We start from the raw sequence: 12,868 nt of genomic DNA, 5'->3' as shown, positions 1-12,868 counted from the left end.
TGGGCAACGGCACGGACTACCCTAGCACGCCTCCCTCCTCAGGCCAAACTCCCATTCTCTACTCAGTCCACTTGGTGTTCCCCTTAATCTCGAACAGCACTGCAGAGGCTCTCCAACTGTACGGGAACAGTACCTCAGCATCGAACGAAACGGGGGATCCTGCCTGAAATCCAGGCATAGGTGATTTAATCAAATCAACTCTCAAACATTTATCATGTGTATGTGCAGACTGAATTGACGAATGAAAACGTGCGAAGCCATTGTGCCAGGTTGGCGTAGTGGTTATCTCACCTACTTTGCGAGCAGGAGACACGGTTTGGAATCCTGGTCTTTGTACTAATTTCCATTTGATGCTTCAGTCTGCATATGTACACCTAAAAAAAAGAATGTCACTTCGCTACTCCCACTGAGTAATCCAGTCTGTTTTAATTGAATGTAGTAACCTAGTTTTACGTATCAGGTCTACATCAAAAGACGGGCAGTTACAGATAGCCATTCAAGACTGGAGTCTTCGTTTGTTACGGCTAGGAGCGAAAATGTCTTTGTCTTTTGTGCCCATATATCAGTCTTTATTTTTGTATAATACAATTTCATCTGCCATCTCTTACTTTCGATTAGCTTAGGTTTGAATAATTGTAATTTTCAAAATAATTTGAACAAAAGCATTACATTTTTTACTCTTGTTCCTAACTGGGACGTAGAGTCCTTACGAACTTAATTTATTTATGTTAAGTCACTGTGTACGCAGTTTTTGTCAGATATTTGAGATCATTTACGAAGCGCAAACATAGCATTGCCCAGAAAATTGTGGATTCAGTATGGGAACGCTACAGCAGCGCTAGTGAACGGTATAGTTACTTTTAGTAGGACACTGTGTTCCAGACAATGGCGCCGTCTACATTAGTTTTCACACAGAGTAGCGTGCCCATTGCGCTGACAAGTAACATGCTTAAAGCTAACGTACTTTCTTTACGTTGTTTCCTGTGGTTTCTCTCAACTCCCAAAATATACTGCACAGACCACTATAAATTGCTTCTCAGCCGAACGATCACGGATTTGACGCCAGTTAAGTTGGCAATACTTCAACTTCTTCCTTCTTACTTGGACGAATCTACAAGGAAACTGTTTCTGCAACAGTCGGAAGAAACAACCAGAAGGTACATATATATTGCTGTGTTCCTACCGTCTCTTGAAAACACTGCAAAACCGCTTACTGCAAATACTTGTGAAAGTGAAGGTGCCCCTTTAGTGTTTTACGAAGATACTAAAATATACAAAGACCTCTTCAATTTTATGCGAGATAGTAACGTCAACTGAGGAAATCTGGTTCGGTATCAGTGGGTACATCCACAGTTTAGTGTCCATGAGTGTGCTCTCCACACTCCGATGAGATTTTTCTTGTTGTATTCTGTGTACAGTTGTTATCACTGTAAGATTCGTTAGCTTAAAGCGTTGCACGATTATTTAAAATGTTTATACTGTATATTCATATTTGAACTGAGGTGTCGGCAATAAAGTTCAAAAGTCCAATGCAAATGAAATTTAAAATAGAAACCTCCTTGGGAATGATCAGACCTTCTGTGTAAGGGAGAGAGATTCCACGTGCATCAGCGTTTTGTGGAGACGAAGTTTATATCTTGCACAGCAGCCATCAGTAACCCTAGTGGTTCATGCTGCTTTTGAAAAGTTTATAAATTTTGGATGTACTTTATGTCCTTCTGTTAACCGAAGGCATGTCCTCTACTCCAAATCTATTGAGTGGCTTCAACAGAGCGTCACATTTTGTTGTAAATTTAGCACTCATAACTATCGAACTAAAACGTTTCAATACTATTGACTCCTATATATCAGTTTCCTAACATTTTGCTTTTATGTTTTTATTGTTCCTACATGACTTCATGATGTGTCACGATGTGTTAGCTGGAACATCTGAATAATAAATGTATCTTACGTTTTTCCTAGTATACTTTTCAGCCGTGAACTATGCGTCTGACGTACTCAAGCTATTCCCCTTTTGTAAGTTATCATCGCTTTCTGCATATGGGGTAACGCAACTTCGGCACAGACTGGAATATAGCTCACGGAAGAATAGCATTTGGAGCCATAATATTGAAATAAAAGACACCATTACGGTTTCAACACTTCTAGCGATCATCAGTTGTAAGGCGGAAACAATTAAAACTGTGCCGAGCACTCCTTCTAGTTCGCCTAGAGCTGATGTCTTAAGCATTTCTTCAGTTTGACCTATCAAATTATGTAGTTAAGACCACGTTGTTTAAATAATGTTAACAGTATTTGTCAAGAAAATGATAATGGCCTCAATTTCAAGGCTACATCCTGCTGGTTCCATACAGATGAATAATTATTTGCATTACCTGAATTACTTAATTTCTCACATTTAGTATGAAGGCTTGTTAAATATTTACGAATGGATATAAACCTACTAGTACGAATTGGAGTTTACTGCTGATTATTCCTATCTATCACAGCACCAGCATGATGAAACAATCTCATTTTACCTTAATATATGTTAGGTTCGCAGAAGAGCTTCTGTTAAGTTTGAAAGGTAGGAGACGAGGTACTGGCAGAATTGAAGCTGTGACGACGGGTCGTGAGTCGTGCTTGGATATCTCAGTTGGTAAAGCAGTTGCTCGCGAAAGGCAGAGGTCCCGATTTCGAGTCTCGGTTCGGCACACAGTTTTAATCTGTCAGGAAGTTTAAAAAAAAATTGGCCAGGGGGGACATATAGAAAATCCTTTTTCCATAATAAACAAACTTAAATAGTAAAATACTTAGACACTAGAGCTCAAAATTTTTTTACTGATTATTTCACTTCAATGAAACCTCTTCTTACTGGAATTTATTTTCAGAAGCTATTATTTTATGAACTAACTCTGTGTAGTCATTTACCAGATTCTAGTAACTTGGCTACACTGTGCTTGAATTTTTACTATAACACTTCGTAACTGTTAAGAAAACACAAAAACAATGTAAATGGTGTCTCTTTATATTAACTAGGCACTTCATAAATTTGTAAAATAGGATACTCGGATTCATCAAACACCAGGAAGGAACCCTATAGAGTTGTATGATTAGGATGTAATAACAGGGTGAACCTCTTTATTTAAAGTTCAAGAATGATTATTAAAACACAGTTTAAATCAATGGTTCACGCTGTGCAAAAGTAAATTTACTATAAAAAGTCTTATCTGGTGGCCTTAGGCTTGGGTGTAGCGAAAAAATATGGCGCCTACATTACCCATTACGGCCAGCAAGTTTCATGCTGTATGGGTTCAATTTCTCTTCTTGGCGTCGGTCAGTTCTACGTACAGTAGCCCAACAACTAGCACCTATGCCGTAAGTCGTTTACAGTCTCCATCCGAGGCATTTGTGCTAATTTGCAGGCAATGGGGCCACATAAAGCCAGGTGACACCAAATTAAATATAAATCACAATTGTGATCATATAAATAGTCTAGATATTGAAATCAGCTGGATGTGGCGTGAGAAAGTGGTACATATCGCACAACAACAGATTTACACCTTAATAAACAATTATTTTATTGCAGCTGCCTGATATTACTGTGTGAAACATTTTTGGTAAGAGGAATTGTAAACATTCAGTTTGGAAAGATGAGCAATATTAATTCTTATGTACAGGACAGACATCACTAGCAGTGGTACTTGTTCCTATAAAAGTACTAAAGGCGTCATCATTTTTGCTTTTATATATATCCTCCATTTAATTTCGAAAGACAGAGGTATTTCTTTTTGACAGTGTCTGCCTGTGAAAACTGTTCCTCTGTCGTCAAGGAATAGTTTTTAATGCAGGAAAGGAATCAGAAGAAAGCATTTCAGGGTTAAAAAGAGGCTGAGAAAATCGGACTTCGTCAAAAGAATTTAATTGTCACATTGTCGTACGAAACTATGATGCCTAAATGCATTGTCCCCACATAGAATTTAAGACAAAGATATGTAGCTATAATGATTCGTGAATCTAAGACATAGTGAACCATTGTCTAAATATCACATCTGGGGTCTCTGCTTATTCTGTATTTCCTTATTAATGTATGCAGAAGGTTAATCAATAGCGTTATATTGAGCAAAATGGTAGCTTCGTCATAGCGAAGCTAAGTTATTAACTATGGTCCGTGTTCTTTCAAACTGTACGTTAGATGTATACCTATACATTCCACAGCGCTATCCCTGGCAGCTACGTGCACTCCGTCACAAAAGCCTCCAGATTTTCTGAATTGCGGACTACGGCATAATAACGAGTCGTTATCTGTACATGCAAGCGGGACACGGCCGTAAAGCGATAATAATGTCGGAAAACTGCACGGGGTTTTATCATGCAAACGGCGCTCAAAGGCACGCAGGCATCGTGGCGCAGCGGAACCTTATTTCGGAAGGCTAGGCATAGCACGCTACCCGCGCCACAGACCCGGAAGCAATAGGCACAGCTTCAATTGCCCTGCTAGTTTTCACACTGAATAGCTTCAGCAATGACAAAATATTGTTAGCATCGACGTCTGAGACGACACTCATAATGCACAAAGTTATTTTGATTTCTTTTAACAGTATCTCAACACTCTCTGATACTTTGCTAATACTACACTGTGGTTTATACAGTGTTGACCATTAAAACTGACCATGAAAACTGCAAAAGTCCGGAAATGTAGAAAATAATAAAATTTTATTGTACATACACAATACAAGGTGTGTCAAAACTTTTGGGACAGATTGAAAAACATGATAATGGGTCCACAACCGACCAGATAGAGGTAGAGAACCAGTTGTCGGAATTACATGTTTTTGGTGTTATCGAGGTAGACAGCGTACACCGTATGATAACAACGTCGCTGATAGTATCTGTTGAAGGCGACGGCCGCCAGTCCCAACGCATGTCTTGCAATGGCGCATAGAGTTCTGCCGCAGTCTCTCAAGGATCCAGGTGACTGTTGTACACCGGAACAGGCAGCAGGTGAGAAACAGCGCACACTCCTAACCACCAAAAACGGCACTTGTGTCATGTGCCGACGGCATGCATGCACCGGTACATTAACCTATACCACACGCACACCACTACCCCTGATGTCAATTGTCCATTGCATCAGACAGCTTGTGATGGATGTGTCCGTGGTGAGGTGTGTTACTTGGACAGTACATGAAGCTTAGTGAAAGATGGAACGTTACTTGTCGCGAGAGTTGGCAGACATGGATTTAATGTACGGTGTTGCAGATGTAGCACTCGTAAAGCAGCATGGATGTGAAGCGAACGCTTTCCCAACAGGCTTCATCCTAATTGGAAGAAGTTTATCTCCATCTCCGTGGATACCAACTTACAAGAGATGGGATCGTTCACGGCACAGAGAGCCCGTCAAGATTCTTGGCAAAGACGTGTCCGAACAACAGGCTTTGAGAACATGGTGATGTAACGTGTGGCCGACCACCCAGCAATAAGCACCCATCAGCATTCCAATTAAACACACACTTTGAAGGATACTGTGAGCAAGCACTGAGACCGCCGTATTTTTTGCCCTGAGTTAACTTCTGTCAATGGATTATCTACGGCAGTGCTGCAGTGTCGAACTTTGTACAGTTTGTTGTTCAAGGTTTAGGCCTCATTCACCAGTAAGCGTGTTTTCAACAGCCGCAACAACATATGTCCGGAGTGAGGGCACTCCCTACGCCACCTAGTCGGCGGCCACCGGCAACTATTCTCTGTCAAAGAACAGGCGGACATTGTTCAAGAATACCTAACGGAACCTAATTTGCTGCCTTCCCACTTGTCTACGATACCTGGTGTTCCTGCGAGATGTCCTGCCACAGTTCTAGGATACAATATCACTTGTGGCCCATGAAAGGATGGTGTTTCAACACGACAGTGCACCAACCCACTTTCATGTTAATGTCAGCAAGCATTTGAGCGACACCTACCCTAAGGGGAGATCGTGTCCCATGGCCAGCGCTATCATACCTCTGGACTTCTTCCTCTGGAGTTACCTCAAGACTTCGGTGTATGAAACCCCATTAGTAACGAACGAAGAACAGCTTTCAAGGGTTCAAGCCGCCAGTCTCGTGATACAACAGACACCAGGTGTTTTTAAGAGAGTATGGCAGAACTTCATGCACTGTTGTCACCCACGCACTGAGACTGGCGACTGTCACTTTCAACAATGGCCATAAGCAACGCTGATGTTTTGCTGTTCACACTCTATATGTCCATAACACAACAAAGAAGAATTTCCGGACATTTCTTACCTACCTCAATATAATCGGTTGTGGAGCCACTATCACTTGTTTCAATTTTATCCAAATGGCTTCAGACACCTTCTATAGTAGGAAGAATGCCTAACCAAAAATATTGGCGATTCAGGTGTATGCAGGGCGCGCAATAAAGTACACAGAACTGCAACCTATGGGAGCAGCAGTCGTGCTAATCCGGATGAGCATCGACTAGAACTGAGCTTGGATGACACATACGGTTACGTCTTCCAATGCTACTTTAGCTCTGTGCCAGTTTTTATTAGTCGTCGTGGCCGTCGTGGGGAGGTGTGCCAGTGAATTAGCAATGGACGAGTAAATATTTTCCGTGGGTGAGAGATAGTGAGAACACGCTACGCTGTGTATCCCTCCATATCGAGTTAGGTGGGGACAGCAACGGACTACATGTGTTTTTGCGGTACGTTGTTGAAAAACAATGTCCTGGAGACCTGTAAGACACCGTACAATCATTAGCTTTAAAACGTCGGAAATGTAATTGCTACTGCCCAAATTACGAGTTATGCGAATCACAGGTGATCATTTAACGTACCAAATGGCGCCCCATACATCACGGTATATGCTGAGGCCAATCGCTATAATGAATGTAATTCTCGTTAGAGTCGCCGCATATGAATACGTCCGTCACGATGCTGTAAACAGTGTCGAAACACGTCTGAAGACACAACGTGATACTACTCCTGTGTCAAGCGTTCTTGTTATGCACACCTCTGTCGAACGTCACATGAAGGGAGCTGCAACATTGGTCACTGAAGTAACAGCCCCTAGATTTCCAGACGTCCTCAAACTGTCCATGGGGATTCTTGTCTTGCTGCAAACATGTACGTTTCCTGCCGCAAGGAGCCTCACGATCCTTCATCACTCGTGAACAAAACATCTACCCTCTCAGGCGCTACTCGCAGGTAGCGGCTGAGATCTTGTAGGGTGTTGAGTGTGGCCCTCCATAACCAAACGATTCATCCCATGAGACACGTAGGATATTGGCTAGCGTGAGCAGCAATATCGCAGAACAATGAACTGCAGTGTCGATAGCATGCGGCCCTGCATTTTCCGAATACCGGAACGTGTTTCCTCTTACACGAGGTATTACATGATGTTATCACAGACAAACGAGATTCAAATGTGACATCTGAATGAAGTCTGCAGCTCGTGGTCTTGTTGATAGCGTTGCTGCCTCTGGATCACGGGGTCTCAGGTTCGATTCCCGGCCAGATCTGGGATTTACTCCGCCCTGGGACTGGGTGTTTGTGTTGTCCTCACCATTTCATCACAATTCGGTAAAAGTGATGTGACCGGACTGTGAAAAGGCCAAACCAAATATCGTCATCATCATCACCTGAATGAAAAACCAACTGTATAGTCTTTCCTGATAAACAGAATGTAGACGATATTACTTTTACCTTCTTTGTCTGATTGTGGAAATACGAGTATGTTAATCACTCGAATATATAAGAAATAGTTCATTTTGAAGTTAGTTGCCTGGTGGGTTCATGATGTTACAATTTTAATGGCCAGGAGTTATATATCAGCCTATCTCTTATCATTCGGTAAGTGATATATCATATTCGTTATATCCCGTGATTTACAGTGAAAGTGAAACATTGTTACTCTAGCTTAGTAATTCAAAGCAACCTTGTCTTAACGGTGGGTAGATACTACATCCGGCGTCGGACGACGACATGTAATCCCATCGGTTAAGTAGTGTTGGCTTACATCCCTAGCCACAGATGAAGACCATCTCTCCCTTCTTCAACATTCTGAAAACTGCGTATCCAGTTTTTGTTCTTCAGGTTCCCAAATAATAAATTATTCCATAAACCAATGTCGCAACTGAGTGCGGGACACTTTTCTTATATGTAATTTGTCTTACCGAACGTAGAAAAGTTCTTTCCTTGTATTCATTCTCACTAATTGGTTTTAAATTTCCGTTATTAGTAAGTAGCAAAAGGTACTTTTACCCAGGCTATAATTACACACAATAGCCATGAACTTATTTCGTATAAAAAGAGAAATGTTACCTGTTTTTCAGTACGTTTTAATTTAGTAATCAGCTTTTTTTCCACGACTGACTGTTTAAAGATTCTTAAATAATTCATTGTTATATCCGGAGCTGTTCCTTACGTTAGTTTTTCTGAATTGTGGAAGCTATTTTGTTCCTGAGTTGAGTTGATTTTTAAGAAGTATAGATCTCAGGATTGATTGGCTGTAAACCGAAATCAGTGACTTAAGGAAAATATCTGTGATCTCTCTCTCTCTCTCTCTCTCTCTCTCTCTCTCTCACTCCCTCAGACACACACACACACACACACACCTTACAAAAACTGTTACGGAACGAATTTGCAAACTGGGCGTTTTAGTAGCCTCTCCGCTATGGGAGTACCCTCTTAAACATAAATTATTCACGATCCTGTCATCTAATATCGTTATAGTGCAGTACCCTTCGGCAAATAGTGCTAACGATGACATTGGTTTCCCCACCTACACTAACTAAAATGTTCGTGAACGTGAAAGGGAGTTGCGCCTTTCGAAGTAAGGAATACTTATGTTGTAGGCTGCTTTAATTACACGTCATTGTCAAAAATGTTATGCAACAGCAAAGTCATCTGTGAATTGACAGAGTAAGTGATCACAGTTGAGTGTATTGAATTGTCCAGCAGTAGTCCCAAATTAGAATTATTCCTATTGCGTTATAATTTTCGTGGTTCTAACTCCCTTTTTGTCCATGTTTTCTTCTTAATCTATAATTATCGAAATGCGATTGTAGCTTGAGCAAACACGAATAGTTCTTTTATAACACCCAAACATATTTCGGTTCAAAACTGGCAGTAGATTAATTCATTTTCTACAAATAACACGAAATAAATAATGCATTACAATACATAACAGTTTAGGGATTACGGAATTTAGGTTTACAAAATTAAAACAAATATGTAACTTAGTATCACATACTGATTTTTGATTGGCTCAGTGGCAATTAAAGTAGAACTAATTAGTTCCAATTTTCCAGCTGCATTAATCAGGAGATTTCCACTACTATGTTGCCAAAATCTTTGGTCAAAAGGGAAAGTATTGCTTTTTTCTCTCTTTGGTAATGTTAAATAACAGAACAATGGTTGGTATTTTAGATTTTGCTGTCAATAGTGATTTCTTTTATTCTTTAATTACTTTTTGTTAGGTTAAAGTAAAACTTCTGAAGATTATTGTAAGGATATGTCAGTTATGAATGAGATTTGTAAATTGGTTGGTATGAGAGATGGGGCGGGAGTGTTGTGTATGTAATTAGACTGTACTTGTTTATTTTGTTTCCTCTATGTATTATGTGGGAACTTTCTTCTTGTTCCTCTGACAGTACTTTTATAGCTGAAAACAGGGCTGCATTGCACAGAACAGTTTCTTCATTAATCATTGCTTTTCCTTCCACTATGACTAAATGTATAAGGTAGTTTTCTTCCGTTATAGGTTTCTGACTAGAGCTGTTGATCAATTTAAGAAGTTTTAGGTGTTTGTTTATGTTTACTGGTCTGTGATTCTCATCGATAAGGTAAATGTAGAAGACTGCTATTGCTATTCAGTACTCGTCTGTGTTCAGTGTATCTAACATTAAAATTTTTAACCATGTGTGTGACATGTAATATAGTTACAGTCTTCAGATGTGAGATGGTAGATTCGAAATGTGTTTGGTTTTGTTAGTGGCAGATACCAACTTTTGTATATAGCTGTCTGTTCTGTTGGCTATTTTCAGTCCATGTGTTTTAAAAACAGTAAGTTGCAATTCCTGTAAATTGCTTTTTGTTGTTGGTGAGTGCGTGTCAGTAGTTTCTTTGTTGTAGATATATCTCTTCCAGATGGGTGGCGTGTGTGTGTGTGTGTGTGTGTGTGTGTGTGTGTGTGTGGTTGTGTGTGTGTGTGTGTGAGTGTGTGCACTATGTGTTTGTTTTCTGTGTGTCTGTTTTTGTGTTGTTAGTGCTGATCTGCTTGTTGCTGTGTGTTGTATGTCTTTTCGTTTTTGTGCTGTGTTGTATCCCTTTATAACTGTTATGTGTTTCAATATTTGTAGCTCATTTTTATAGCTGTCCTCGATGACTACAGTTTTATTCAACCTGGGTAGCATGTATCTGAAACCAGCTTGGTTGTGTGGTGTAGGGCAGACTGACTTTTTGTGCTGGGCTGTGTTGATGGTGTGGGTTTCCCAAATATGGAAAATTCATGTTATTTAATATCGCGCCTTTGTTGTCTGATGTCCGACAAATTTAGCTCTTTTTCGTTTTCTGTTCCTGTGGAGAATTTCATGTAGAAGACATATGATGCTACTTGCATAATGATGCCAGAATAGTATACTGTATTATTTGAATTTCACTATGATTTTAAGTGATTTGTTCTCAGTTAAATATGTTGCCAGAAGTCAACTGACTGATTGTACCAAAATGGTGAGTTCACCCTCTTGTTAGTATAATTCATTGTAAAATGAGGAATAATTATTTCTGTGATTATTTTTAGAATATTTTTATCTCTTCTATATATGAATTAGAAGGTCGTTAGATTGTTTCAAATGTTTCTGGATGATGTCAGTAGTTTCTGTAGTGTGGATGTTAGTATGCATGGATGTAATATCAAAAGCTAGGTGTTTGGCTGTAGTGGGTACATTTATGTGTTTGATTTATTCTATCATGTTCTCCATGATATATAAGCTCACTCCTGTCTTTGAATACATAGTATTTCTGTAAGAATTTGTGAACATCTCTGTCTACATGATACATAGCAGAGCATACAAAATTTGCAACCGACCTGACTGGAATGCGCTGATTATCATTTATTGGTAAGCTACCTAAAGTTATACCTTCAGATTTTATTTAGTTTAGCCATTTCTTTTTCTTTTCTTTTTGTGAATATGTCACAGATGTCGTTTTGTAAGTAACTGTGTATGTCTTTGGTATGTACTTGTTGGGCACTGATTAACCTTGCTATGTTGTTGTCCTCTTGAATTTTAGAGTCTTATTATTCTCCTCTTAGTAATATGATTATTGTGTGAATCTTGTCTGGTTTTGTGAGGAGGGCGCCCTTGTTTCTGTGTTAATGAGAAAATCATCAAAAGCAGGAAGGGAAAGTACCTGTGACTAGATAAATCTAATGACAGGTTATATTTTTCTTTTTAGCTTACTGTCAGTTTCTAAATCGATATGTTCTTTAAAGTTTGCCACCAGTGGCAACACACTGGTTTACCCCTAAAGTATATATGTTTCACTGCTGTCATTGTCACGTTACACATATGTAGGCGAAAAATTTGGTCACATTTAAGTAGTATGAGGGGAGGTGAAACTGTTGTATGGCTTAATGTTAGTGGCCTCAGGGATCAGCATACTCTGTAGCAGGTCTAGCTAGGTGACAGGTATGGATGATTCCAGCATCGCCGGAAATGGGTAAATCCCAAAGCTGGAAAGTTTGACAGCTGTTGCTTGCATTGACTTCGTGCAGGAGAGGCACCAAAAATGGTGCAGCTTCAGATTTGATGATAGCTTCTTACTGTCCTTTGCGAATCTATAATAATATCCAGACAAGTATTATGGTAAATCTAAACGAATTTTCGATCACAGAAATGTGAGGTGGATCCGATAACACAACAACATTAACAATATTTCAAACCAAAGTAGTTAATATTTCATAGCAAATGAACATTTTCACAGTAAACCTCTGATTTAAAAACGTTTTTTTTTTTTTTTTTTTTGAAATTTCAGTACATGATATCTCTGGTTATGTCATTGCACTATAGCTGCCATCTCTGAAAGTTTCCCATTTGCGTCTGTTTTATTTCTTGGTTTATTACGTTTTTTATATATTTTCGTTATTCAGATGATTATTAGAACATCGTATCCTCCACAGTTACACAGTAAATGAATACAGCATGAAACTCCATATTTTATCACACTTGTGCATTTATTTAATGATGAGATAATTATTTTGCAAGTAACTTTGATAACATAAGAGATATTGACTATAGTTGATGAAATGAGATAATATAAAAATACATTCAACGAAGCAGGCGAAAAGGATTGCAACTGTCTCAAAAATCAGATCGACAGGAAGTGCAAAACGACTAAACGGGAATGGCTAGAGGAGATATGATACTGCGCGAAGAATTTGACAGCACACTGAAAGACCTGAGTAGAAACAAGGTCGTGGAGTAGACAATATTCCACTACTACTACTGATATCCTTGGGAGAACCAACCATGATCAGACTCTTCCATCTGGTGAGCAAGATGTATAAGACAGGCGAAATACCCTCAGACTTCAAGAAGAATATAGTAATTCGAATTCTAAAGAAAGCACCTGCTGACAAGTGTGAAAATTACCAAACTGTCAGTTTAATAACTCATGGTTGCAGAATACTAACACGTATTCCTTACAGACGAATGGAAAAACTAGTAGAAGCTGACCTCGGGAAAGATCAGTTTGGATTCCGTAGAAATGTAGGAACACACGAGGCAATACTGACCCTACGACTTATCTTAGAAGCTAGGTCAAGGAAAGGCATACTTACGTTTATAGTATTTGTAGATGTAGAGAAAGTTTTTGACAATGTGGACT

The sequence above is a fragment of the Schistocerca nitens genome, chromosome 5, assembly GCF_023898315.1.
Source record: "Schistocerca nitens isolate TAMUIC-IGC-003100 chromosome 5, iqSchNite1.1, whole genome shotgun sequence".
NCBI lineage: Eukaryota > Metazoa > Arthropoda > Insecta > Orthoptera > Acrididae > Schistocerca > Schistocerca nitens.
This window is presented reverse-complemented; position numbering follows the sequence as displayed.